Source organism: Bos indicus, chromosome 8 (assembly GCF_029378745.1).
Source record: "Bos indicus isolate NIAB-ARS_2022 breed Sahiwal x Tharparkar chromosome 8, NIAB-ARS_B.indTharparkar_mat_pri_1.0, whole genome shotgun sequence".
Lineage (NCBI taxonomy): Eukaryota > Metazoa > Chordata > Mammalia > Artiodactyla > Bovidae > Bos > Bos indicus.
The window spans coordinates 55,650,269-55,676,801 of NC_091767.1; the positions used below are offsets into that span (position 1 = coordinate 55,650,269).

Here is a 26,533-nt window from a genome sequence, read left to right on the forward strand (position 1 = left end):
GTGAAGTGAAAGTACTAGAGTTGGTAGCCTTTCCCTTCTACAGGGGATCTTCCCAGCCCAGGATTGAACCCAGGTCTCCCGCATTGCAGGTGGATTCTTTACCAGCTGATCCACAAGGGAAGCCCAGGATATTCCCAGACCAGGACTTAAACCTATGTCTTCTGCATTGGCAAGTAGATTTCTTTACCACTGAACCACCAGAAAAGTCCAAGACCTCTGCTACTTAAAATGTGGTCCTGACCACCAGCATCAGCATCACCAGGAAGCTTGTTGGAAATGCAAACTCACAGATCTTACCTTACATCATGTGAGTCAGGATTTCTGGGACTGGTGGTCAAGAATCTGCATTTTAACAATACTGCTAGATCAGCGCTTCTCAAACCATCTATGATGAAAGACACATTTTGTTTTGTTACTAACCAATCCTTTTGTATTCCGTACGAAAAATGTTTGGCCTCAGGTAAATAAATAGCAGTGAAGGAACACAGTTCCACCCATCAACAGAAAATTGGACTAAAGATTCACTGAGCATGGCCCCGCGCATCAGAACAAGACCCAGTTTCCCCCTCAGTCAGTCTCTCCCATCAGGAAGCTTCCATTAGCCTCTTATCTTTGTCCATCAGAGGGCAGACAGACTGAAAACCACAATCACAGAAAACTAACCAATCTGATCACATGGACCAGAGCCTTGTCTAACTCAATGAAACTATGAGCCATTCCTTGTAGGGTCACCCAAGACAGACAGGTCATGGTGGAGAGTTCTGACAATTTGTGGTCCACTGAGGACGGGAATAGCAAACAACTTCAGTATTCTTGCCTTGAGAACCCCATGAACAGTGTGAAAAGGCAAAAAGATAGGATACTGAAAGATGAACTCTCCAGGTCAGTAGGTGCCCAATATATTACTGGAGATCAGTGGAGAAATAACTCCAGAAAGAATGAAGGGATGGAGCCAAGGAAAAACAACACCCAGCTGTGGATGTGACTGGTAATGGAAGCAAGGTCTGATGCTATAAAGAGCAATATTGCGTAGGAACCTGGAATGTTAGGTTCATGAATCAAGACAAATTGGAAGTGGTCAAACAGGAGATAGCAAGAGTGAACATCGATATTTTAGGAATCAGCAAACTAAAATGGACTGGAATGGGTGAATTTAACTAGATGACCATTATATCTACTATCATGGACAAGAATCCTTTAGAAGAAATGGAGTAGCCATCATGTTCAACAAAAGAGTCCAAAATGTAGTACTTGGATGCAGTCTCAAAAACGACAGAATGATCTCTGTTCATTTCCAAGGCAAACCATTTAATATCACGGTAATCCAAGTCTGTGCCCCAACCAGTAATGCTGAAGAAGCTGAAGTTGAACAGTTCTATGAAGACCAACAAGACCTTCTAGAACTAACACCCCAAAAAGATGTCCTTTTCATTATACAGGACTGGAATGCAAAAGTAGGAAGTCAAGAAACACCTGGAGTAACAGGCAAATTTGGCCTTGGAGTACAGAATGAAGCAGGGCAAAGACTAATAGAGTTTTGCCAAGAGAACGCACTGGTCATAGCAAACACCCTCTTCCAACAACACAAGAGAAGACTCTACAGATGGACATCACCAGGTGGTCAACACCGAAATCAGATTGATTATATTCTTTGCAGCCAAAGATGGAGAAGCTCTATACAGTCAGCAAAAACAAGACTGGGAGCTGGCTGTGGCTCAGATCATGAACTCCTTATTGCCAAATTCACACTTAAATTGAAGAAAGTAGGGAAAACCACTAGACCATTCAGGTATGACCCAAATCAAATTCCTTACGATTATACAATGGAAGTGAGAAGTAGATTTAAGGGACTTGATCTGATAGACAGAGTGCCTGATGAACTATGGACGGAGGTTCATGACATTGTAAGGAGACACAGATCAAGACCATCTCCAAGAAAAAGAAATGCAAAAAAGAAAAATGGCTCTCTGAGGAGGTCTTACAAATAGCTGTGAAAAGAAGATAAGCAAAAAACAAAGGAGAAAAGGAAAGATATACCCATTTGAATGCAGAGTTCCAAAGACTAGCAAGGAGAGATAAGAAGGCCTTCCTCAGTGGTCAGTGCAAAGAAATAGAGGAAAACAATAGAATGGGAAAGACTAGAGATCTCTTCAAGAAAATTAGAGATACCAAGGGAACATGTCATGCAAAGATGGGCTCGATAAAGGACAAAAATGGTATGGGCCTAACAGAAGCAGAAGATATTAAGAAGAGGGGGCAAGAATACACAGAAGAACTATGCAAAAAAGATCTTCACGACCCATATAATCACGATGGTGTGATCACTCACCTAGAGCCAGACATCCTGGAATGTGAAGTCAAGTGGGCCTTAGGAAGCATCACTATGAACAAAGCTAGTGGAGGTGATAGAATTCCAGTTGAGCTATTTCAAATCCTAAAAGATGATGCTGTGAAAGTGCTGCACTCAATATGCCAGCAAATTTGGAAACCTCAGCAATGGACACAGGACTGGAAAAGGTCAGTTTTCATTCTAATTCCTAATAAAGGCAATGCCAAAGAATGCTCAAACTGCTGCACAATTGCACACATTTCACATGTTAGCCAGAGAAGGCAATGGCACTCCACTCCAGTACTCTTGCCTGGAAAATACCATGGATGGAGGAGCCTGGAAGGCTGTAGTCCATGGGGTTGCTGAGGGTTGGACATGACTGAGCGACTTCACTTTCACTTTTCACTTTCATGCATTGCAGAAGGAAATGGCAACCCATTCCAGTGTTCTTGCCAGGAGAATCCCAGGGACTGGGCAGCCTGGTGGGCTGCCGTCTATGGGATCGCACAGAGTTGGACATGACTGAAGTGACTTAGCAGCAGCAGCAACACATGTTAGTAAAATAATACTCAAAATTCTCCAAGCCAGGCTTCAACAATACGTGAACCGTGAACTCCCAGATGTTCAAGCTGGATTTAGAAAAGGCAGAGAAACCAGAAATCAAATTGCCAATATCTGTTGGGTCATCAAAAAAGTAAGAGAGTTCCAGAAAAACATCTATTTCTGCTTTATTGAATACGCCAAAGCCTTTGACTGTGTATCACAATAAATTGTGGAAAATTCTGAAAGAGATGGGAATACCAGACCACCTGACCTGCCTCTTGAGAAATCTGTGTACAGGCCAGGGAGCAACAGTTAGAACTGGATATGGAACAGCAGACTGGTTCTAAATCGGGAAAGGAGTATGTCAAGGCTGTATATTGTCACCCTGCTTATTTAACTTATATGCAGAGTACATCATGAGAAACTCTGTGTTGGATGAAGCACATCTAGAATCAAGATTGCTGCGAGAAATATCAATAACCTCAAATCTGCAGATGACACAACCTTTATGGCAGAAAGTGAAGAAGAACTAAAGAGCCTCCTGATAAAAGTGAAAGAGGAGAGTGAAAACATTAACTTAAAACAACATTCAGAAAACTAAGATCATGGCATCTGGTCTCATCACTTCATGGGAAATAGATGGGGAAACAGTGGAAACAGTGACAGACTTTATTTTTTGGGGTCTCCGATATCTCTGCAGATGGTGACTGCAGCCATGAAATTAAAAGACGTTTACTCCTTGGAAGAAAATTTATGACCAACCTAGACAGCATATTGAAAAGCAGAGACATTACTTTGCCAACAAAGGTCCATCTAGTCAAGGCTATGTTCTTTCCAGTAGTCTTGTGAGGATGTGAGAGTTGGACTATAAAGAAAGCTGAGCACTGAAGAATTGATGCTTTTGAACTGTGGTGTTGGAGAAGGCTCTTGGAAGTGTCTTAAACAGCAAGGAGATCCAACCAGTCCATCCTAAAGGAACTCAGTCCTGAATATCCATTGGAAGGACTGATATTGAAGCTGAAACCCCAATACTTTGGCCACCTGACGTGAAGAGCTGACTCATTTGAAAAGACCCTGATGCTGGGAAAGATTGAAGGCAGGAGGAGAAGGGGATGGCAGAGGATGAGATGGCTGGATGGCATCACCAATTCAATGGATATGAATTCGAGTGAACTCCAGGAGTTGGTGATGGACAGGAAGGCCTGGTATGCTGCAGTCTGTGGGGTCACAAAGAGTCGGACATGACTGAGAGACTGAACTGAACTGAATTCTTTTGTAACACATCATAGACATCAAGACAAATTCAGTAATCATTCCCTGGGCTGTTTCACGATATCCTTTGCTATATAGGTTTTAAACACTTAGTTCTCAACTTGTTCTGTTGACCTTTTTTTTTTATTGGCGATTGTTAGCAGTTTGTTCATGGGATGGTACCAGTTTGTGGACCACACATTGAGTAACACTTATGTAAGCCATAGCTCTCTAGTCCACTCGTATTCCTCAGGCCAGAATTATCACTGCTGATGCCTGGAACTCTTGCATCTTCCCCACAGAACACCAGTGAGCCTTGTAGAGAATAAAGACATAGATATCAGAGTTAATCAGGAACCACCCCTTCTATTTAACTTGGTCTTACAGGTATCAATGCTAAGCACACTTTCAAATAACCCATGTTAGCTGAACCATATCAGGTAAAGTTTGTTCATGGGTGGATCACCTTCTCAGGTTGCTACATTAGGATGGTGAGTTACAAAGACTTGCTTTTCATATAGTATTACTGTTGTGATTCATAAAACTCACAGTTGACATGAGCATGTAGATGTTATGAAGTAAAGTACATTTATTTTTGTATCTCTCTTCCAATAGGGCTGAATTTCTAATTTTCTGCTGAATTTCTGTGTTACAGAATTTGGCTAGTCAGATCACATTTGGAGTTCATCGAATTGTAATGGATGAACAAACACAGGAAGAGTGATTCTTTCCTGGACTTGATTTTAGAGTTGTCATTGTCACACAAATTGAGGTGTTTAATAAAACGTTTGCTTTAATCTCTACTCCTGTTTGGTTATCCTCATCCCATAGCCATATCTCTTAAAATTTCATTAAAATACATTAGGGCTTATTACATCCCTTGTTTATATTAGAGATTCTGTAACAGAAGGTGTCAATGATGTAAACATTACATAAAAGTAAAGGTTTCAGAAATGAAAGCAGTGCTTAATGGAGCTGCTTTGCTAGTGGGAAATGAATTCAGATATTATCCAGAACCAGTTCTTACTCTGAGATGCTCCCCACTTACAAAGAGTGTCAAAGAGCCTTTTAGCAACCTTCAAAAAAAAAATAAAATCTGTGATTGTTTACATGAAAGTGTTTCAAACTCTTCATCTCCTATAAATTGTGTACAGCCAAGTGGGTGCATTAGGATTTATACTGAATCTCTTTATCTGGTAAGATAAAAGAAATGTTTATAATTTCCTTGAAATGTATTTGCTTTCCTCCTGGCCTTAGATAATACCGTTAACCTTCTAAAAGGAGCCATTTGTGAAATAGTTGTTTAACCTACACCACCAACAGTAGCATAAGCCCTTTGGTATTTTCTAAGCCCCAAAATGAATAATTGTGCCTTTTTCAATTATTTGACCTCTCCTGTACAAAGGAGTCTGGTTTGTGAAGTTTATCCAGTTGTTAGGAATAACTGTGGCAAATCATTTTCAATGGTTTCTCACTTTGGTTTCTTGAATTCACATGTGATGAAAGTATACCCTAAAGAAATTGCAAACTAAAACCACAATAAGATACTATTTTACACCCACCAGAAGGGGCAAATGAAGAGAAAGGCTGACAGTACCAAGTGTCGGTAAGGATGTGAGGCAAAGAGAACTCTCCTACAAGCTGGTGGTAAGTGTGAACTGGTACAGCGGCTTTGGAAAACAGTTTGATCCTATGCAGTAAAGCATGTGAATATAACTCAGCGTTTCTGTTCCCAGGTGTACACCTTACAGAGATGCTTACATATGTATGCTAGGCTATACACAAGAATATTCTTATTAGTGTGGTTTGTTTATTTGGTTTTGGCTATGCTGGTCTTCATTGCTGCACATGGGCTTTCTTGAGTGGCAGCGAGTGACAGCTCCTGTCTAGTTGTGGTACATGGGTTTCTCACTGTGATGGCTTCTCTTGTTGCAGAGCAGGGCTCTCGGGCAGGCAGGTTTCAGTGTTGCGGCACACAGGATTAGTTGCCTGGGGGTATGTGGAATCTTCCTGGACCAGGGATCAAACCCATGTCCTCTGCCTTGGCAGGTGGAATCTTCACCACTGGACCACCAGGGAAGTCCTACTGTAGTTTCTAATGGCAAAAATTCCCAACATGAAACTCAAGTGGTCAGCTACTAGGAGAAGGGATAAATTCATGTTACAATTCATCCTGAAATTCATACAATTGCAGCAGAAAAAAAGAAAGAATAAAATATAACTGTGTCATCATGGATTGAATCTTAAAAGCATAAAATTAGGTAAAACAAGTTCTAGGAGAATACATACAATACTATTTCATTCGAATAAAGTGAAGTGATGTGCAAAACTAAGCAGTGTACATGTGAGATAAAATGATTATGAAATGCAAATGAATTTATTAACAGAAAATAAGATAATTATCATTTAGGGGGGAAAGGGAGGAGCAATCAGTGGAGGTGAATCAGTGAGTCAATGAAATCTGGAAGTTCTAGTAATGCTCTATTTCTGAATTGGGGTTGTAGTTACATGGGTGTATTTAAAAAATCAGACAAATGTGGTCTGTATATAATTTATAAGCATGAACTTTTCATGATGAAATAAAAGTAAATGGAAAAAAAATTTTTTTTTCCTAAAAAAAAAAAAAAAAGGAAAAAAAAATTTTTCCTGAAAAGAAACTATGAGAACTCTATCTGCCTGATGAGTTCCATTAAGTTAATCTGGCTAACAAACTATCTCCAATTGGCTTAATAAAACAAAGTGTATTTTTCTCTCATGGCTACATGTCCAGTGAGAATCACCAGGGGTCTTTGGTTATTGTGGTGACTGAGGGTGACAGAGTTTCTGTGTTTCAGAGCCTCTAGGACTACTGCCTCTGGAAAAAATTATCACCAGATCATCACCAAGGGGAGTAGGGGAAGGTGGAGAAGGAACAGGACAAGTCAAGCACTTCAAATTGCTCCCTGGAAATGGTAGGTCACCTCCACTCACATTTTATTGACCAGGTCAGGCTCTGCTAACATCAGAGCAACATCAGTGTTAGGGAAGTGCAATCTTACTATGTCTCTGGAAAGAGAAGCTGAATGTTCGTGAACATATCTGATGACCATACTGACTTCTATACAACCATAGCCAAATATTGAGTTCACTGCTGCTTCTCCTTCCAAGGTCCCAGAAGAATACACATGTCAGCTCATCTGCCATTTCGCCTCTAATAAGGATTCAGCACTTTGAGAAGGCTTCTTTCTTGATGGTCTTGTGAGAGAATCCCTTCTAAAGATAGGACACTTAATTTCAAACAAAAGTCATAGCCTTGAAATAAAATCCTCTTTTCAGGATGAAGTCTTGTGGGTCTTCTTGGTATCTGTGGAGGTAGAAGGCAAGGATACTCAGATTTCTGCTTCCAGAATTGGAAAAAGGCATGTTCGGGTGGCAGTGGCGGCGAATAGGAAATGGCAAGCGAAACCAAGCCTATTTGAAAAAACAGAAACCAGCAGTAGCAAATTCATGGCCAAGATCTGCCCTTCCCTTTGTGTCAGAATGCCAGTGCCTCATATGAATTGGACATACCTGAATCTGGGCAATCTGGGGGAGTGAGCAATTATATGCCAGCCATCTCACCTGGCAGCCAGCCCTCAGTATCTTGTCCCCAGGAGTAGGGCAGAGCCTGGCTCTTTGCTCTCCGGTCCCATTCCTCATCCCAGATACACTGAGAGACTGTGTCTCCCAACCTCCTTTGCAGTTAGGTTGGGCCATGGGATCTGGGATCTAGAAATTTTAACATGGTGGACATGACATGATATACAGACCTGACCATAAACCAGTAACACAATATCCACACTTTGTCACTCCCCTTGTTTTGGGCTAAATGCAGAGGAACCACCCTGAAGAGTCGACCAGATGATAGAAGCCTGGGTCCCCAAATCGCCTCATTGAAGGCCACTAAAAACCCAACCAGAAGATGATATGAGCAAGAAATAAGTCTTTATTTTTTGAAACCAGTGAGATCTGGGTTAGTTTTACTTTAGTTAGTTTTACTTTATCATAAAATAATATAAGGGATCACAGCCCCTTTCTTCAGAGCAACTGCTGACAAAGGACTCTGCTGGGCTGTACTCAGATAATTATCTAGGACAAGTCTGCTTGGCATAAAAAGAGGGATTTATCATCTTTGCTTACTACCCTCAAAATGGATAGACAAACCAGGTTTTGCCCCTGTGCTGGGTGATCACTGAGTTGCTGTTATAATTTGAGCACACACAAATGCTTCAACTGAATTAAAAAAAAATTCATCCCATGTAGACTTTCTGATTGTCTGGGACTTTGAACATTGAATTACTTCTTCAGATGATATAAGAGCTGGATATTTTTAGCAGAAGGTGTGATATGATTTAAGAGATGATATAATCCTATAAATGTCTGGACAGGCTGCTTTATATGCTTTGGGGTCAATTACGAACAATAAGCCCATTGGATGAAGGAGGATACAAGATCCAAATGCTATTTTATGTATGTGGAATATGGAGACAGAAATGCCCAGAGGGAAAAGACTAGAGTCCAAAGTAAATGAGCAGACAAAAATGATGGTCAGGAAGGGAGCTGTCTAGTGAATTGGTTTGTATTTTATGATTTTTTTTTTTTGGCAGTAAGAAAAGAAGATAAAATTCAGACTGTAGTCACAGTGGTGGGACCTGTAAGTGACACCTTTGTGCTCATGATGGAGATGTGGTGGCCCAAAGTGGGTTTACTATTCCTTACAGGAGGAAAAGAATAAGCTTGTACTTGGTCTAGGACACACAGAGACATCGGGGCAACTATAATGGCTGGTTAACCTCTCAAGAAGTGACACATCAGCTGAAGCATTTGAAGTGGTTGGGTCTTGTCCCATGGGGCCTTGCATGTTTGCTTTTCAAATGCACGTCCAAGAAGCAGCCTGGTCACTGGTCGACTCATGAGTCCAACCTAAATGTTGATTCTATCACATGTTACAGGTGTTGCCCCGAGTAAATTCTATCACCCTTTGGATCTACAGTGTCCACCCACATCTATAAAATGAGGATTCCACAGAAACTTCATGAGATGCAAAGGATAAAACATGTTAAAAAAAACTACAGTGGTGCCTGACATGTGACCAGCATTCAGTCATATTCACTCCCTTAATTCTTCCCTCTATTTGATAGTAAGTTCCTTGAGGGAAGGATCAGGGCATAGTCATGCTGCATCACCCCAAGGGCCTGGAATACTGTCTAGAACATTGCAGATGCTTGATAAATGTTTATTAGATATGTAACAGAAAGGGCTGGGGTGAAACTTTGGAGCTAACTCTTGGACCCTAGTAAATTAATATACTGACTTTTTTATGAATTTCTCTTAAGATGAGTGTGTTAGGAATACCTCAGTCTCAGCAGCATTTAACAGAGACCCAAGTGACTGGGGCTGAAAAGATACAAGTTGACTTCCCTCTCACATAAAAGTCATGTAAAAGGCAGTGCAAGGCTGGTGTAATGACTCCATTGTATGTCCTGGTGGCCTTTGACCTCTTTGTCCATGATGGAGCAGAAGGAGTAAGGGGTGGTACATTGCCACTATCTTTAATGACACACCCAAGAATCTCTCGTCTCTCACCTCCTGTTACCAGAAGTTCTTGCTACAACAGTGGCTGGGACTGGAATTTTTATCCCAAGTGTCCAAGTGGCTTCAATTACTTGGAAAGGGAGACTAGATACTAGAAAACAGCCCGAAGTTTCTTCCACGGTCTTTCCTCTGTAATAGTTGTTTTAAAAATGGAATGATCGCTGACCTACTATGCTGGGCCATGAGGATAGCAGCCACTTCCCAGTGATGGAGCAGCTAAAGTCTAGAAGCATCCTGACTCCCAGATAAATGAGGAGCCTCCAGAGAGTCTTCTTAATTGTCCATTTATGGGTGAGAAATAAATTGCTTTCTTGAAATCCATATTATTTTGGATCTTTGTAATTGACAACTGAATGTACAGTTTAAATAATGCAATGGCTGGTGTACAGATGGCTCTCTGTAGCTCTGTGTGACATGAAGGGACTTTTGCCTTCCTTCCCACGGAGGAGCAAATGGTCCCTCTCTCTTCTGACTCGGCAGCTACACTGACTGGCAGGAAACCACTCTTTTCTCCACCCAGCTGTGACTTCAGTCTATGAGCTAAAATTGAAGTCAGGGGTGAGTTAATGTACTGTATTGTACCCCAGTACCTCCAGTTTATCTCTTCTCACTTATTGGGTTTGTACTTGTGTTTTATATCAGCAGTACATATTGTAGAATACCAAAAAAATCAAGCCAATCAGAAGTAATCAGATTATAAAACACAGTCCTCCTCTCTGTAGGAAATCTCAGTATGTGAAAATTCAGATACATTGTAAGTGATGCTCTCTTGCTCTTCTAGAAGCTGCACTTTCAGCATGGCCCCTCTGGCCAGCAAACACCACAGGATGAGGGCTGTGCCCAGGCCAGCACCCACAGCTCGGCCACCAGCAGTGGCTCCACCATCTGCTGTGGGCTCCTGTACTGCTGCTCCCGAGCAGCCAGGTCTGATGGCCATGCCATTGCAGCCAGCGTGGCTGTGGGTTCTGTGTTCGGCCACACTCTGGGTCACGCCATCACTGGGGGCTTTGAAGGAGGAAGTTTGCTAGGCCTGCCATCACTTACCAGGAGCCTCAAGGAACTCAGCTGTCAGAGCAGCAGTAGCAGCATGGCCCATGCTTCTTTCAGGTGAAACTCTTTCTGGCACATGTCCAGAACCAGGGTGACCTTAAGCTTTCTGAGGGTTTCATCAGGGTTCTGAAACAGTGCAGATTGGTGAACAGATTAGCTTAATTATGAAGTTCCAGTTGAAGACGTGCAAAAGCATCTCTCATGATCATGTTGATTTAACATTAAAAATATAACCGATGGTGAGGACATACAGTGTGAAACCACCTCTTCTCAATTATTAATACCTTTTGTGCTTCAGGATTGCAGTGGAAGAGGGTGTTTTCACTCTATAGAAGTTCATTGAGATGGTATTGAGTTTGGGGCTGGGCAGATGTCTGTGTGGCCTCTTAAACATGTTTTTCTGATGTTATTGGTGTGAATTCATTAAAATAAAGTGATTTTTCTTTTAAAAAAATGCATCTGTAAGATGAAGCTCATTACAGAATAATTTTCTGAATACCTGTATACTTTTAAGTAGTGACACTTTCTTACACATTTATAATACTGTATCCAAATTACGTCAACTTTTTACCTAATTTGTCTGTTACATAAAATGGGATACACAAGCTTAAAGACGCATTCTGGATCTGAAAAAAAGAGATGGAATTTTATCAATATAACATTGTTTTCTGCTTTGACATTAACAGACTATGAATAACTGGAAGGAATAGTAAAGAAATATTTTCTAAAGAAACAATAAAGGAATAAAATGGCGTTTTAGTTTGCACAAGATCAAGCCATCCTTATTTCTTCCTGCCATGTTTTACTGTAAGCTCTGACACTTTTTTCCTCACATTTTAGAATTCATGCCTGGTGTACTTTATAGTTTATACCTTGTATGTTTTTAATGTCATTAAAAAAAATATCTAGCCATTTTCCCTTCTTACTCTGTAGCTGTGACAGCACAGAAGGTTGAAACTAAAATAATTATGATCCCTGAAGGCAAGACCTCCAGGTTATGAAGTAGGCCAGGCTTCATCTTAACAGTTTTTACCTCTAATAACACAGAGAAATACAAAAAGTGTCTACAAGGAGAAACCAGCCTCTTATCTGGGCTTTCTTTTCATTATGAGTTCTTTAAAAAACAAAACAAAACAAAAAACAGCAACAAAAAAACTGCTTTAATAATCTGTTCCCTTGCTTTTCTTCAGGAAGAACATTTTCTGGATTTGAATGTGACATGTTTCATGAGCCTCTGAATCTATTTCCTGAGTCTGTGCAGAAGTCCGTCCACTTTTTTGTGAGACATCAACTAAATAACTCATAAGCTTTGCAGCCTCGTTCCATTTGCAGCTCATGCTGCCACTTCGTGGGGGAGGAAAGGCCTTGGCAAATGTCCACGTCCCCACACCAGGCAAGAAAATCAATGTTTGCAAAGACCATTGAGCACCATCTCTATTGGATCATGCCAGGACAAGTGGACCATTCAGAACCACTATTGGAGCTCAAGTTGAGGTGTATTATCTTCTTTTCCATTACCAGATAGTCAAGGATTAGGAAATCTTGTATCAGTACTCCAGTAAATACAAGTTTGTAGAAATAAATTAGCAGAGGAAAAGCACACATATATACAAGTGATATATGAGTGTATAAACAACCCTTACACCTGTAGGCACTTTTCTGCCTGGAATATCTGCTCTCCAGCTCATTCTCCTCACTCTCTGCCTCTGGGAAGCAACAGGCTCCCTTTCCAGGGCTGCCTCACCCAAGGCTGGTTTACACTCCCAGCCCTGACCTGTCCAGAGTTCTCTGAGACTTGTCCAAGACTCCTGTGGACATCCACATCAGAGTTTTTGCTTGCCTGGTTTCTGGGTTCCCCATGTTTGTTGCTGAACTACAGTGCCCTCCAGTTAATTCCCTCAGATTCATTTCTGAAGTATTGCTTTACTTTTACTTCTTGCCACTGTGTTGCTGGCCCATCTCCTGCCTCTATCTATCTTCAAGCCAGACAAAGAAAAAAATGAGAAAAATATCAAGCAACTCCTCTCCCTGCTTCAGAAATGACCAGCAGAACTCCACCTAACCACGAACCAGGTGTTTCCGGCTCACATTCTTCAGCCTGACAGACCCCTGCATGGGAGCTCTGGTAACCACTTTCTGTTCTGCCTTTTGTTTAGCTCCTGCATGAACCATAGGCAGCCCCCGGGGTTGAGGACAGTGGAGTGGAATGTCAGCCATTTTAACCCTCCTGGTTTGCAAGCTTAGTGTCTGTGTGATCTCAGATGTCATTTTACCTCCTTGGGCCTCCGTTTTGTCATCTGTAAACTGGATATACACATACCCACCTGATGAGTCAGAAGGAGCCAACAAACCCTCAGACTTAGTCTCTGTGTAGTTTTTAGAAGATAAACCACACGTGTTGTGTTAATAGCTAAAAGGCAGACTCACTTAAGAAAGCAGAAATGGAAGTATCAAAATCTAGAGATTTTCTAATGATGTGCTTCTGTGAAGTTTAGCTGCATTAATTAATTTAGCTGGGTTGGGGTGAGTGAGGGCTCTGCCACGTGGTGGCCACTCCAAGAGGCTGGCTCTCCTCTGCTTTCCCTTAGAACAGTCCTCTGTAGAGCCCAATGGTCATAATGTGACCAATCTCCCGATTTGTGGTGGAAGTCTCGAGGAAATCAGGGAAGGAGGGTGAGAAGTATCCTAGTCCCAGGGAGGACATTTAGAACATTGGATTTTTCTTCCTTGAGCAGGCTTGTGATGTGTGATCCCTTCAAGCAGAAAGTGTAGAGGAGTGACCCTGAAGATGTGTGACCACTCACACACCACGCAAGACTTCTCGAGACTTCCAGGTTTTCCTTACTGGTAGAGAGCTGGGCAACGGAGCATACGCACACAAGGTGAGGATTGGCTGGGTTGTGGTCCTTTGAGATGCTTTCTAACATCGCTGTGGTTGACCCTGCAACTGCTCAGAGCGATGGTTGTGGATGCAAGGTGACACAAGCTATTGCTGACGAGGGTCCTCTCTTTAGAAAGTCTTCCCGTTTCTCTCTGTGTGTGGTTTTTGTTGGCAGTAAAGAGATGGGAATCGAATTATGCTCGGCCTCCATCATCCTGGGTGGCTTAGGCCAGGCAGTCTGCAGGGCACTGGGTATTCTGCATCTAAGGCTGCCGCAGAGAGATTGATGGCTGACCTTTTATTCTTATATCCTGTGTGTACGTGGACTGCGCCCTTATTATGGGCCATGCGTTGTTTTCTAAGTGCTCTGCTTGCCTTAACTCATTTATTCCTCGCAGGACCGCTGTGAGGTGGGCACCAATTTTATCCCCTCTGTACAAAGGAACAAACTGAGGCAGAGGGAGGTGAAGCTGTCTTCATGCCCTTCTATTACTAGGAATCATTTTGGTTTTGCAATTTTTGACTTGTGGGTGGCAGTTTCCAGAGGGTTATTTTTCCTAAATTATCTGGTCTGAACTATTTGCTCACTAAGCATTTAAGTGTTTGTTTCAGATGATGACAAACGAACCAGCCAGGGCCAGGGAGAGCCCTGTGAGGCGGTATCACTGATATTAGAAGGTGTCACCGTCCAAGCCACAGAGCAGGTGGCCTGAGTGAGCCACTTATAGGAGACACCTGTAGGTTTCAGCTCTTTATCAGTCTCCGACCTTAAATCTGTGCTTCTAGAACACGTTCCACTTTTCCTTCCAAAGTAAAGGCATCAGTCTGCATCCTTAAAGGGGTTTCGATAACCTATGCAATTTGAATACATCTGTGGAGCAGTTTCCAAGTTGTATATTGTATCTTTAGTCATGCTTACCTTAGAACGAATAAGGAGAGATTAAGAATGGAATTAAATATCCAAAATCACTCTGTTCTCAGATTGAACTGAGAACATTAAACATTTCTAAAAATGCTGAGATTTGTGTGATGGATGGAGGCAACAGCAGATGAGTCCTCCCAGGGAGGAGAGACATTTGCAGGTTCAAATGTTTCTACTGAAAGCCAGTCCCAGCCTCTTTCCTTCCTAAGCAACCGATGCTTCTCATTTTTTCCCACTGGATGGTCTCTTTGTCCTTGCTTTTTCAGAGATTAAATAGCCTTCTTTGGAGGGGCTGGGGGGCATGCTTTAAAGGTCTCACTAGCATCTCATTTGCTCTTTGGAGAGTTGGGTTTGGCAGCAGAGAGGGGAGGGCCTCTTTGGCTTCCAGGAGGAAATGTTCTCCTCCTCTCTTTCCTGTTAACCTTAGTCCAGAGTATGGAGGCCAACTCCTCCTTGCGAGGGAAGCTTTGATCTGACTACCAGGCTTGGACCGGCTTGACCTGAGATAATGTTGGATAATGTAACAAACAAGCTACCTGTAATATCAGCTGGTCAATGAGTAGCCTCCCCAACCCCAAGGCAAAGCTTGACATTGCTGTTTTAAAATAATAATCTATAATCATTTATGTATATCTTAAGCTCAAGGCCCAATAGTTCAAAAATAAAAGGTGAGTACAGAGATTCTTCTCTGTACTTCTATTTTAATTTGGGGGTGAGGGTCATTTGCTTTCAAACCTAGGTGATGTTCTATATCTATTAGGGCCCCCAACTGAATAAAGTATTAGACAAGTTTCTAGATCTTGATACCAATTTCCATCTCTACTTTCTCAAGGAAGTCTGACTTTTGGCTATTGAACAAAATGCTTATGATATGTAAATCTCATAAAAATACATGGAGATTAAAAATATGAGGGCCTGGGCACGGACTTTGTCCTCACCTCCTGACACCTCAGCTAGGGCACCTGGATAGGGAAGACACGGAAGAAGAGAGGACTTGGGAAGTGAGTGGCGGGAGTGGGCATATGTCATTCAGTCCATGTGGTCAGTAAAAATTTGGAAGGAGGCATGAAGTATCCCCTAGTCTGAGTATATTTTAGATCCCAATGTTTTCTTTGATTCCTAACAGTTCTCAACTTCTACAGTCTCTTTCTGGTCACAACCAGAATCTAGTGACTGAAATCAGAAGAATTTCACCCACTCCTAAGTGTGGGCAAGACCAGAAAAAATGTATATCAATCATCAAGAGTCAAAAACTCGGCTTCAACAATATGTCGCTGGTGAGTTTAACAAGCTTCACTTTTGACATAAACAAAACACAGCATTGTAGTCTTTCCCCATCATACTTTAAGCCTGATTCAGTGGGATTAATTTTCCTCTGCCCCAAGATGTCAACTCTGGCAGATCTTATGCTTTTGCCTCCAGTCTTATAAAAAAGATCCTCCAAGGTCACTTTAGGTTGCAAACACAATCTTAGTTCAGTAATTAGAATGTCACAGCGAAGATGTTAATCAAAACTTAGAACGTGACAGCATTCCGTTGTTTGCCTTCCTTCAGCTCTGACTTGCTTCAGGCATGGTCCTCCTGTCTTTACTCCTTCTCCCCCGCCCCTCCCCGTTCACCCCGCCTTCCTCTCACACTTTTCCTGCCTGTTGGTTTCTCGCCAAGGTCAGAGATAGAAGGAGAGAGAAGGGAACGTTATGGTTTCACTAGGCTGGCAGCTTTGTTATTCCTGAGCCTACAGCTGCCTTCCTGAGTTAGTTACTGATGGTTAAATAGACCTTTTCCCCATGGCTGCTTTTCTGTGCTATTTGAGGTGCTCTGCTGAACTCTTCCTCCTGCAGCTTCCATTAGCTATCTGGATTCTTCTCTATTTTGGCTGGCCGTTTGTAACTCCTGCCTCAGCCTGTAGGAATCCCGTGACACCCTTCCAACCTCTTCCACTCAGGTCTGCTCACCTTCTGTGTTACCCTGTTGGGCAGGACCCAAGACAAGATGAGCTGGATCTCTCTCTGGCATGGCTTACATCAATTCCCAGAATCTTTTGCCCAGTGAACCCTGAGGTTGCAGGCTGATACCACCACAGAGCACAGGACGATGCTCCTTGACAGAATTAAAACTGGTTGGAAACTATCCTGTATGAAAACTAAGTATGCATAAATATTAGTTAATTTCTGTTTTTTCTCAGTTATGTGCTATGGTTAGTAGATCAGTCATGTCTGACTCTTTGTGACCCCGACTATAGCCCGCCAGGTTCCTCTGTCCATGAGGATTCTCCAGGCAAGAATATTGGGGTGGGTTGCCATGCCCTCCTCCAGGAGATCTTCCCAACCCAGGAATTGATCCCAGGTCTCCCGCATTGCAAGTGGATTCTTTACCATCTGAGGCTTAAACCAATATTTCTCTCTGTTAGAGATAACAATACAAAAATTGTATTTGATCCATCACATATTTTAGAGTTGCAAATTCTCCCAGAAAGGTATCATACCAATACTATCTTAATGTGGATTATTCAGACTTTGGTTCCTTGCTTTTGTTAAATGCAGTAATGTCACAGTTTTTTTGATATTTAAGTTTTGGTTTTGTGAAAATAAGATTTGAGGGTGGAAAGAAAGAGTTGTTATTAGCATGATTTAATTTTTCTTGCTTTTGAAGTAGCAAAAATTCATTGATTTGAGGGTAAATTATTTCTCTGAAAAAAAAAATGTAGTATACAAAGAATGAGGGCTGATAACATGTTTCCTTGACAAGTCTTTTTAAGAAGACTTTCTAAATACAAAATGCTGAGTAAAATCTTGGGAAAGTGTTGCAATTTTTTTTTTTTTTTTCAGTAAGTGAATAGGGATCCACTGCACCCTTTTGTTTCTTTCATACTCTTTAGGAATCCTTTCTGAATCTACTTACAATTTTTTTTTCTGCTTTGAATGTTAATACTCTATGGGATAGCCACTTTATATATGTTTTAAACTGTTGCCTGGCTCATTAAAATTCATTTTTAAGAGTTCCTATGTAGCTTAGATTTGTTTAAACATTTAAAATCAACAGCATATCAGGTCTGGTATGGTTGATGGAATAAAGAGAATATTGAGCGCAAAGTACTGAAATTTAATAAGCTTTGACAAGAAAGGGTAAGATCTCTATTCTTTAGAAACTTATAGTAGATAATAATATCTTATAACTATAGTTCATTATTTCAGTTGATTCTCAACCCCTATGTGACACAGGCAAATCAGATTGTCATATCCTCATGTTAATGACAAAGAAACTGAAGCTCAGGGAGATTAAGTGAATTGCCCAGTGTCATCCTGCTGGAATGTTGAACTAGGGTAGGAATCCAGGTTTGCTGTCTCTAAGTCCTGACTTTTTAGATTATAGCATCATGATTTTCAAGACAGAAGTGATTGATTACTATTAGCACATGCAAAGTTGGATGAAATGGTTCCTCTTTCCAAAGGCTAGTTGGGAGGTGGACCTGAAAGACAGACAGGTCATTAAATTCTTGCAATAAAATTTGGTAAGGACAATGATAATAGCTATTAAATGAGGCACTAAGAAAAGGAAGGTCTAATTCTGTCAGGGGTGGGAGCGGGAAGGAGTTTAAGCTTTTGTTTTTGATCTATGACTTTATTTCTCTGCCACAGACCTGTATGTAAAAAAGGAAGTCTCTCCCCTCCCCATCCTGGCCCCTGTGGTCAAGAGACTGATTGAGGAATTAAGTTGATGGTATCGAATACAATAACTCCAGCTGAACAAGAAAGTCTGTGGCCATTGAAGAATTCTTGGTCTGGGAGTAAGGGCCCTTCCCGGGGAAAGACAGTAGAATTAAGGCCTATAGAGAAGATGGCTCCAGACCTTCAACCTCACTTGCTTCAGAAGTCATTGCAGTTCATGGTATTTTCCAGAGATGGCCACAGCAATATTTTGTCCCCCATGCTCTTCTACAATAGTGTGACCTTGAGTCTAATTCTTCCTGCTGTGAATCTGGGCAGTCTTGTGGTGGCTTAAACCAATAAATAGAGTGTGGGAGAGCTGCCATGGGATTCCCAAGACCGGTCATAAGAGGCGAGTCCCAGTGTTTACTGAAACACTCTTGCTTTATTCAGGCTGTGCTGTGCTTAGTCGCTCAGTTGTGTCCAACTCTTTGCAACCCCATGGACTTGTAACCAGCCAGGCTCCTCTGTCCACAGTGATTCTCCAGGCAAAAATACTGCAGTGAGTTGCCGTTTCCTACTCTAGCGGATCTTCCCAACCCAGGGATCGAACCCAGGTCTCCCGCATTGCAGGCAGATTCTTTACCATCTGAGCCAGCCGGGAAGCCCAAGAATACGGGAGTGGGTAGCCTATCCCTTCTCCAGGGGATCTTCCCAACACAGGAATCGAACCAGGGTATCCTACATTATAGGGGTTCTTTACCAGCTGAACTACAGATATTCCCTTAATCAGGCTACTTTCTATAAAAATGAAATCTATACTATTGAGAATGTACTTAAGCCATATGTATCTTCTCTCTCTCATGTACCTGTATTGATCTATCAATTATTGATTTATTGATCTGTGACCATCTATCTCGTCATCTATCTTTCTCAATATCAGAGAAAATGTTTTATTGCAATTAATTCTGTTCTGCGAATTGTTCTTTTAATATTGGGGTCAAATTATGGATATGTGAATTTGTTTATACAAAGAATCAGAATGAAAGTTGAAGTTGAAAATAGATATATTTGCTTACTAATAAGACTTTTCAAAAGGAAGAGAACTGGTGGAAAAGGGGAAAATGTCTAAAAATGCCTAAAATGGTCTGACCTTTACTCTTGTATAACCTCATGTTTTCTAAGATTTTTTTCCTCTTTCTCTCCAGGTCCTCTTACTCATTTTTTTGGTAGCCTCCTTGGCTACCTCTTACTTACGTCTACCTCTTACTTTTTGGTGATTTCCACAGTTACTTCCAAGGCCCACTTTCCCTTCCTTTTTCTTTCAATTTCTTCTTTCCTTTCTCCCTCCCCACACTCTCCAAGGAGGATCTTATTCCCTTTTTTGGCTTAACTACCATTTATTGTAAACCATCATTAACTCCACAAACATTTATTGAGTGCTTTCCATGTGCCAGACATTCATCTAAGAGCTGGGGATATGGTTATAGCTTAACATTTTTAGTGGTTTTATGCTTATGAATTTTATTTTCAACTGGCAGTGATCACCAGAGAAATTCAAATATTATTGTATATGTTTATATTAACATATGTGTCCTGAAGATGACGCATGTTTAGGAAAGAATAAGTAACTGGTTAGCAGCCTGAGCCAGCAGACTTTTCCTACCTCTTAACTTGGAAACATATCTATTTATCCTTGGAATTAAGGTAGCATGATTGATGAGAACATACTTTTCCATTTTGACGATTATTGCACTGTTTTGAATGCAGTTGGGAAGTCCTCAATGGTGACAGTTACTAATGGCAGAAAGGCTATTTGAAGTGGATGTCAAGAGGGGAAGAACTAGGAAGTGTCATCTTAACAGTGGTCTTCTTGGCTCTCGTTGTACTGGATCACTGTGAGCCAGTTTCCAGACTTGAGATGATCTTGATTGTCTTCTGTCTCAGACTGAAGTTATTTGGTAATGGTAACAAGGACTTTCCAGAGAAATAACTAGGGGAAATACCATAAAACTGTTTATGGAGTTGAAAGCAGACGTCTTTGGTGATGTTCATATTGGGCAAAGACTGTGCCTCATTTTGGATTGTATAGAAGGACATTCTTGGCTTCCAGCAAATTCTAACCCTAATGTAATTTGCAAAATTATTTGGTTTGGAAAGATATAGAAAAGTCAATTTGAAATCATCATGTAACTTTTACTTTCAATCTACTGAGGAGCTTAAAAGTCAACATGAAGCTCATCCCACTGGTACTGTTTAAAAAAAAATTCATTTAAAAATAAAAATAAAAAAGGTCCATCTGCATCAAAATGAAAAGCTACCATTTCCCCTAAACTTTGTGGGTATTTTGTATCACCATGCTGTTTAATCCTTTTCTTTTTGAATTCAAAACACTGAAGGGCTTTGTTCTAAAACTATCTTTAACCAAAGCAGCTGGTCTGTTACACACAGAAAGAGTGCTTAACTTTCACAAAGCTTAGCATTCTCTTCTTATAGCCAAGTTCTCCTGTTCTCTAATTCCAGTCATTCCTAATTATCTTCAACTGTGTCACACTGTCTCCTGAGGTGCTCTCTGATATTTTAATACCAAAGACCTGTAGGCCAATTATTTAATCACACCCTGACCTAGTGATGTATTTCCTTTTTGTTCTGCCTAGGCAAGAAGTTTCCTGTTAAACTGAAGAGAAACACAAGTCCCTTTGTGATAGGTATGGGATAAAACATAGACAGGAGAAATTAATAATATAGTGGAGTGCATCTTTGGGTAGTAGGATGATCAGAACTCATAAAATTACTCTGAAGCATGGTAACTGCTGAGTATAGCAGAGTAGAGTGGGGGGGAGTGAATACTTATTGAAATACCTACCATGTGTCAGGCTTTGTGCTATGGTTTTCCTATGCTTTCTTATTTAAATCTCACAACAAAAATTAGGACATGATTATTCTCCCTAACTCATAGATGAGAAAGCTAAAGTTCAAAGATATGAGAAACATTGATGCCAAATCATACAGGTAGTAGAGGACACAGCCAGTGTTTGAACCCAAATTTGAATCCAAAAGCTTTGTTTTTTCCCAGTGCATTATGAAACTATATATGGCATCCATCAACTATTTTATTGCATGATGCCTCAAGAGAGAGAGCCAAGACATCCTCACAATTGCTTTAAATGTAACGCTTGACCTCCATACGTGACAACAATCAGTGAGGAAAACTGTTTATGGTCTGCAAACATCAGGTCAAGAAACAGTCTTGGCACTCAGATTGACAATCCCCATCCATACCATCAGAGATGAAAACCTGAGTCTCTCATTTTCCTGTTATAACCAAGGAAAAAGGGAAGCATTATGCTGGCTTTTCTCTGTGTTCAAAGGATGGGATCAGGTGCCTGATTGTCAAGATGCTGCGTGTTGATGATCCACCCCTTACCTTACACTAATTGGCTTCTGAGTGCTTTTCCGCCAAGACTTAATTAGAAACATCCTACCTGGTGCTTTAATAATGTGAAGATTTTACTTCATTGTTGTTAAGCCATTCTTTAAAAAAAAAGAGAGAGAGAAAGTTATTCAAAGTTTAGTTTCAATATGCTTGAATTTTAATCTCATATTTCTTAGCTAAAGCACATTTTTTCTTTTGGATCAGAAAGCACTCCTGGCTGCTATCAAGAGTAAGAAATACCGTCCTGAGACAGATGTCTGTTTCCTCTGCCAGGCTGGTGTGGAAGCCGACCCGTGTTTCTTCCCCCATCCGAATGCTGGGGAAGCAGCAAGGAGGTATCAAGCATTCTGCCTAAAACATGTTTTCTCACCCCAGTGCTCTTGCCACTTCCAACGTCTTTAAAAATAACAGCAAAATGGCTCTGGAAGTAGATGGCATTCATGTGAGGTAAGTCCCTAAGAATCATGCCTATCCTGAGAGTCAGGCAAGGACAAGCTTTGAGTCGGGTCAGACCTGGATTTGAATCTCACCCCTAATGGTTTATCAGCAGCTTTGTCTTGGGATAGTGATGGGTCAGGACCTTTCCTGGGATCCTGGAATTTTAATTAAGACTCATAAATGGAAGACAATGGGCTGTAAGTGCCTATAACCTTGTAAAGGGAGTCTAGACATTTCTTTGTAGACCTTATTAGGAAATGGTAAAACTAGTCTTTGAACTCTTGGTTCTTGGCCCTCATTGTCCAGCTCCAATCTACATCACAGAAAGTTAGTTGGTGTGGTAAAGAAAAGGGGGGATTCTTTAAAGGGTATGAACAGGATTAGAAAATGCTAGGCAGATAGTTCTCCTCTGCTTCCTTCTTGGCCTCAAACCCTAGAAAATGATTGTTAGAGACAGGGGCCATCTGATGGAAAAGGAAATTGACATTTCACAATCTTGCTATTTGCTTGATGACCTAAATCAGAGGTCAGCAGACTTTTTCTATAAAGAGCCAAACAGTAAATACATCAGGCATTGTGGGCTTTTCAGTCCTGGATGCAGCTGTTCAGCTCTACTGTTGTGGCATGAAAGGAGTCCTAGGCAGTAGGTCAGTGTGGCTGAATTCCAACAAAACTTTCTCTTCAAAATTCTACTGGTCAGACTTGGCCTGTGGGTCACAGTTTGCCGATCCCTGACTTAGAGATTTACCTTTAGTTCTTTAGGTTGGATCACAAGTGAATTCCTAGAATAATTTTTGATGAGAAAATAAAGGCTAGGGTCTTCCATGATGACCTTGTCAAGAAAAATGGGGAAGGACTTTGAAATGGGCAAAAAAAAAAAAAAAAAAAAACTGGGTATTTTTAAATGGAAGTTAGACATTGCCTAGAACTCTCTTCTTGGTTATTTGAGTTACTTTATGACACTGTAAATTATAGAATATTGATAGTAATGGAAATTACTCCTGTTCATAGAGATGCGAGTGAATTTTATCTGAGGGAAATGCAATTGATTCCTCTTTTGTCTCCAAAGAAGCTAGTTTTATATAAACTAAGCAAATGCCTTATTTCATTCCAGTATTCCCAAGGTCCTAAATATATATCTGTACTTTGAATTCTCCTTTGAACAAGTTCTGACACCTTACTGGTTCCCTCATTAGTTATTAAGTTTGAGGTCATCTTTAATAAATGTCCATTTTATATTTGCACAGGAGTCACAATTCTGTCTTTTAACATCTAGGAAAGGGGAGTGTTAGAGAAAGTGTGTTGGGCACCTTTCATGTATCTGCAGAATTCTCTTGACCCCTCACCTCCTACTGACATCACTGCTGGTGTTTTGTACAGGTACAGTGAAATAGGGCCTGACCCCAAGCCCACACTGCATAGCCTCCCTTCCTGCCCTAGGGCCTCTCTGATATAACAGCTATGAATTCATTTACACTCAACTTGAAATTATAGGGTGGAAGAAAGCTGAGTGCCGAAGAATTGATGCTTTTGAACTGTGGTGTTGGAGAAGACTCCTGAGAGTCCCTTGGATTGCAAGGAGATCCAACCAGACCATTCTGAAGGAGATCAGCCCTGGGATTTCTTTGGAAGGAATGATGCTAAGGCTGAAACTCCAGTACTTTGGCCACCTCATGCGAAGAGTTGACTCATTGGAAAAGACTCTGATGCTGGGAGGGACTGGGGGCCAGAGGCGAAGGGGACGACAGAGGATGAGATGGCTGGATGGCATCACTGACTCGATGGACATGAGTCTGAGTGAACTCCGGGAGTTGGTGATGGACAGGGAGGCCTGGCGTGCTGCGATTCACGGGGTCGCAAAGAGTTGGACACGACTGAGCGACTGAACTGAACTGAACTGAATACCAATGGGGCCACACTAACCAATGGAGGAAGAAAAATGGTGGATAAATGCTTCCTACTTTCCTCAGTGCCTCCAATTCCCCAACCCTGAAGTGCATTTCTCACAGGTCTGCAGTCTGTCCTGACATGATCCCTATCCTTGTCCTGTGTGGCCAGCCAACTTGATAATGTATATGTGTATTGGCTTTGCCTCCTTCTGTTTCTCTCGTCTCCTGCTCTCTTGCTTCTTGGGATTATTACTCCCAAGTAAACTACCTGCAGGCAAAGCTCTATCTTGGACCCTACTTTTTGGGAAGTTAGGCTAAGACAGGGAGAGACCTGCACTTTAATGCTAGACAGGCATTCACGATGTTTTCTGGAGGCCATGTTGACCACGATGAACAGGATAGCAAGGAGTGAACTCTGCTGGAAGAAACCTGTCTGGGAGGAGAGTTTGCTGGGACGAGGTAGCCCTGACAGAAAGAGAACAGGAATTCAGGTGAAGTTAAAGAGGTTAGCCTGAAAGTGCATTCCTTGTGCCAAGAAATGGTACAATGAGAGGTCTCTGAGGAGGACTTGGAGAAATGTACACTGAAGCCCATAGAACAGCCAAAATTTGATGACTGCTTTGCAGACGTTATTAGACATATCAAAGAGAACTGGGAAAAGCATCAACTGAGAAAAGGAGCATCTACTTTTTTACTACTCTTCCACCTACTGCCCTTGACCACAAAGGAGGTAAGGCAACCTGAGTTGATGAGGAAGGCTTTGAATTAAAGGGAGGAAAAGAAGAGACGGTGCCGCTTTCCCCTCTTCTCTGATAGTCTGTAAGATTGTGAGTTAGGATTAAAGGTGCAGGAGGGGAGAAGTTCTTATTTGGTTGAGAGACTAAAGTTTTGATTTCAACTGGATTTGACCTTAAGTTAGACCTTAGCGCCTTCTTAATACCTTTATTTTAATGCTGAAAAATGAGGGAAAGCTTTGGAATCTATGTCAGTTATTGGCAAGGGCAGGTAAGGAAAAGCTGACAGTATGGAAGGGCTCTTTCCTGAATTTATCCCATTCAATGAATTAGTTAACTTTTCGGGTTTTATTTTCCTCATCTTCAGAATGGGGATACTAGATCCACCTTACAGGTTTTTTTGTAAAGGTTCAGTGAAATGCTTGGTGTGGTGTATATTGACTGACTGATTGATTAACTGAAAGAGAGAATGACAGTACAGAACTCAAGACTCCACTGGACAAATATTTTCACTCATTGAGTGATCTCAGATCAGATATTGCCTCTTTCCAGTCAGCCTTTAAAAACTGTTGTAATGATCAGAGTGTCTTTTTCTCAGCTAATTAAGTAGGCAAATCTTTTATTATTATTATGGTTTAGATGATATTACTGCCCAGCACTTTCCCTGTCATCTTTTTCTGATGCACCTCCTTGTAATTTTCCCTTTGTTACCTAAGAACATCAAGGCACATTCTTATCAAACTTAGCACCATAATTAATAAGGAGACATGGGACTGAGATGCACATGTTTGTTTGTTTTTTTTTTTTTTCCTCAACTGCTTTACCCTTAACAATTTAATTCTGGAAGCATATACATATACATCTTGTGACTTAAGATGTTATTTGTCCCTCATCAAAATGAAGGTGTCATTTTCAGGGTGAAATTACAGAATTGACAGAACTTAATCTTCCCGAGCACTGGAGAAGGAAATGGCAACCCACTCCAGTGTTCTTGCCTGGAGAATCCCAGGGACGGGAGAGCCTGGTGGGCTGCTGTCTATGGGGTCGCACAGAGTTGGATACAACTGAAGTGACTTAGCAGCAGCAGCAATCTTCCCGAGCAAGGCAGGAGTGCTTCCCTCCTTGCTCCTTGGTGCTTCTGACTTAGGCTTTGTTCTTGTTATTTTATCTTGCCAAAAAGTATGTGTACAAAGCATTTGTCTGGGGACTGTGACCGGCTCTGACTTGTCCAAAAGTATTGTCCAAAAGCTCAGCCATCAATAAGAGTTTCTCTTATTGACTCCCGCCCCTCACGGTCTCCCCGCATTTTCTTAGTAAAAATTTCCCAAAGAAGAGAACAGTAATATGTGAAGAAGTATGAAAAATTCCTTCTATGGTACTGATTATACCAACAGCCCATAAAATCTTTGCAGAGGAGCTGTAGGTATCCTGACCTCTGTCTAGGGCATAAAGGTCTCCTTAACACAAGCAGGAACATGTTTCCCACCAGAGTTGGTCCAAACATAAGTCTGTCTCCTCTGAGGAAGAGAGGTCTAGGGGACATCTGTTTTAGTGGTTTTGTGGCCGATCTCAAGCAGGGCTGGCCCTTTGTAAAATGTCTGAATCATAGAAGTTTGACACAGGTAAGATTTGGGCTACTATTTTAGCATTTTTTTCCCCACTCCCAGCCCCACCCCCATTTCCATCTGCTCCAAGCTGCTCAAGGTACCTTGTACTGTTGGTTCTTAAGGTTCACCATACCCAGCAACACAATAAATCTTCAGTGACTACTTGCTGAATGAATAGATGACACTGATGACT

General features: G+C 41.4%; 1 long non-coding RNA gene and 1 pseudogene across 7 annotated transcripts; both read left to right on the forward strand.

Moving 5' to 3' along the window:
* On the forward strand, nucleotides 1–24,862 carry LOC139184554 (uncharacterized). 7 transcript variants are annotated; one of them, XR_011568080.1, is made up of 6 exons: nucleotides 1–7,074; nucleotides 11,977–12,911; nucleotides 13,522–15,866; nucleotides 20,894–20,944; nucleotides 21,877–23,490; nucleotides 23,605–24,862. It is a non-coding gene; the product is annotated as an uncharacterized lncRNA (long non-coding RNA). The 7 variants fall into 7 exon arrangements; XR_011568081.1 differs by having other exon boundaries at nucleotides 13,522–22,119; nucleotides 23,387–23,490; XR_011568079.1 differs by having other exon boundaries at nucleotides 13,522–13,668; nucleotides 15,732–23,490.
* Nucleotides 7,072–11,960, forward strand: LOC139184553 (coiled-coil-helix-coiled-coil-helix domain-containing protein 2 pseudogene; annotated as a pseudogene).
* Nucleotides 24,863–26,533: the final 1,671 nt, after the last annotated feature.